The sequence below is a fragment of the Entamoeba invadens genome (assembly GCF_000330505.1).
Source record: "Entamoeba invadens IP1 unplaced genomic scaffold scaff_1105074726041, whole genome shotgun sequence".
In the NCBI taxonomy this organism is placed as follows: Eukaryota; Evosea; order Mastigamoebida; family Endamoebidae; genus Entamoeba; species Entamoeba invadens.
The window spans coordinates 9,556-12,711 of record NW_004440401.1 but is presented as its reverse complement, the minus strand read 5'-3'; positions in this window follow the sequence as shown (position 1 = coordinate 12,711).

Below are 3,156 nucleotides of genomic sequence, written 5' to 3'. Positions count from 1 at the left end.
GTCGAGTTACTAAAGGAACTTTTGTTGTAGTTCGGGAGTATTTTCAATGTAATCGGCGGACTTACGTTAGTAACATCAATATATTCTAAAGAAGAACGCTTCATGTGTATTTTCAAATTTTGATTATTGAAATGAAGATTATATAATAATTATTTTAAAAAATTTACTATAATTGATTTGGTGACGAAATAATTAAAATATAAGTGAATTAATTCTTAATGCAAAATATATTTATTAATGTTCCGAATGATTTATTTTCGTGCCGTTTGATTTAATTGTAAAACTCGAATTATTTTGTTTCTGGTCTTTTTTTCTCTTTTTCCGTTTGTTTTATTTAACTTGTTAATACAATTTATTATAATTTCCGAATTAATAAAAATTATGAAAACAGTTTTATTAAAATGCATAAAAAATTATTTAAAATGCCGGGTAAAGGATTTAAAGTGAATACCACTGTATTAGTATTATATTTATATAAAAATCAAACACTTTTTAATCTAACATAATAAAATATTATTTTTGTGTTTTTATCATTAACAACTAAATTATATTTCTACTTATTCAAAATGTTAAAACAATTTTTCGACATTTGCTTTAAACACTAAAATTTTAAATTTGTGCATTTATTAAAACAATTATTTTAAATATTCAAAGTCGATTTTTACAAAAAAATGTAAAATTTTATTTGCAAATTAAAAGATATTTATTTTGTAGTTAGTGTTCTTACTTAAATTTATTTTTTTGTTTATTTAGGAATTTAAATTTATGTAATTTTTGGGACCTACATTGACCACGACCACCTTTACCAAAATAAAATATTTGCCGCGAGTGTTTTTTGAAGGAAGTCCATTTTTCAGCCACTGTTTGTGCGTCCCCATGTCACCCACTTTCCTTGTCCGTACTGTGTGGACGCGGATGTGGTTCCCCCCTGCTTGCGGGGGGGATCAGGGGGGATCCGCGCCAAGGGAGGACTTGGAAAGTGGGTGAAACGGTGCACAAACAGACTGTTTGAGTGTGTCTTCAGAACCTTCTTTTCAATGCTCCGTCTCACTCGGTTTCCACTCACTCGAGGTGAATTTTCGGCATTTTTTGAATTCGGGAACCAGACCTAATATTATCCCAGTTTCCTATTTACTATAATTTTAATTTGAATATGATTCAAAATAGAAAAAATAAATCTATTTTAAGAGGTGGTGGTGGTCAATGTAGGTCCCGTAATTTTTTATAAAATTTTATTATATAGATTTCATATATAATATTTGAGTTGTGGATAATTAGTTTATCAATATTTATACATAAATATAATAAACGGCTTTTAACATCTACAAATCTTGATTGTGATTCATTTTTTTAATGTTACAAACTTTTTAAAACTAAAATTTTGACTTTTTTAAAAACTTTTTGTAATAGCAATTGTTAAAACAATAAACATAAAACACAAAATCGTAATTGTTTTTAACAAGTTTTACATTATTAAATATTTTATTATAATATATTAACCTTAAAAAAATTACTACTCCAAGTTTTTTATTAAATTTATAATTATTTTCGATGAAACACAATAAATAAAACGTCTAGATCATTATATTACATTTACATTTTCACAAAAGACCTTTGTTAAAAAATTACATTGCTTAAGACTTTTTGATAATATTATTTTTTGAATAAATAGCACAACACAAAAGAAACGTTTTTAATACCTTTTAATTGTTAATTACAAACGATTTTTGTAAAAAATAACAACAAGAATATGTTATTATTATCGTTATCTCTTTGGATTTTAGTATATTTTATGTAGTTGATAAATACATTTTGCTTATTCAAATCATTGTTAATTGGATTACTATCTTATTTTTAATTTTAAATAAAGAACACCAGAAAACTATTCTATAACAGGAAACAGTTAAACTATAAGTTTTATATTATTTTTCTGAATAATTTCTTTTTTATATTTTTTTAAAATAAAAAAAATTATTTGATTGTTCAGTCAAATTTTTAGTAAAACTTTATTATTGTATTCTTTGTTTTATTATAAATCATGTAAGGCAATTTTCTGGTGGTATTTATATCTTATTTGTTTTTTTTATTTTATTTGATGCCATCTGGCATTTCAAATTTTTCAATATAATTATTTTACTTATTGTTTTATTTTTATTTTTTGAAAAATAATTATAATCTCAGTTCTAACCGTTATTATAAAGTGATAAAATTGGTTTTAAAAGTGCAGAATATTAAAAAATTTATAAAAATAAATAAAAATAAACAAACTCAAAAAGTTATATGCATTTAACACGTATTTGAAAATAAACATCCTTTTGTTGTTCTGGTGATGATTAGAAAACTTTATTTTTTTGTATAAAAATATTCGATGAATATTTTTTAAACCCAAACCCGACACATCTACATTTTATTTTTTAATAATTTATTAATAAAATATACCATAAAAAAGTAAAATTAATTACAATTATTATAAATAATTTTATTAATGATAATAATTATATTTTTTCACTTTTTTGTTGAAAAAAAGAAAAATTAATGAATGAAAAATTGCAAAAAATATTGTGATGTTTATAAAACATGAAATTTATAATTTAAATATAAAATTAATAAAGTATTTGTTATTATTCATTTGTAGTTAAAATATAATATATATCTTATTCATACAAATTGATAAACAAAACTGTTTATTTTTATATCAAAAAACTAATAATTACCAAAAATGGAGCTTGAATGTGTATGTGACGTTTTTCAGAAAAAGACTGATACTACATTATTTCCCTCATATATTAAAGATGAGTTGTGTTCTCTATCACAATTTAATTTGAAACCATCGTATATTAGAGAATTGAGAATGAAAGTGGACACACCAATTATGTGGGTAGTGAAAAGCCCTACAAACGAAAACGAATATTTATCATGTGTCAACGACAATATTAAAGCGGGTCTTATTAGTCTTCTTGGAACTCAGATAAATACTTCGGTAATACAAGAAGTTAAAAAATGCTTTTTATTTTATTGAACACATTCAAATTCAAATTTATAAAGCTTCACATACCAGAAGTGATGGACCAAAACAACAGTTTGTGTGTAAATTCAAGAATTGTCATTCTGTATTTATATTTTCCTGATTAACGGTATATGTGAAGCTATTTATTT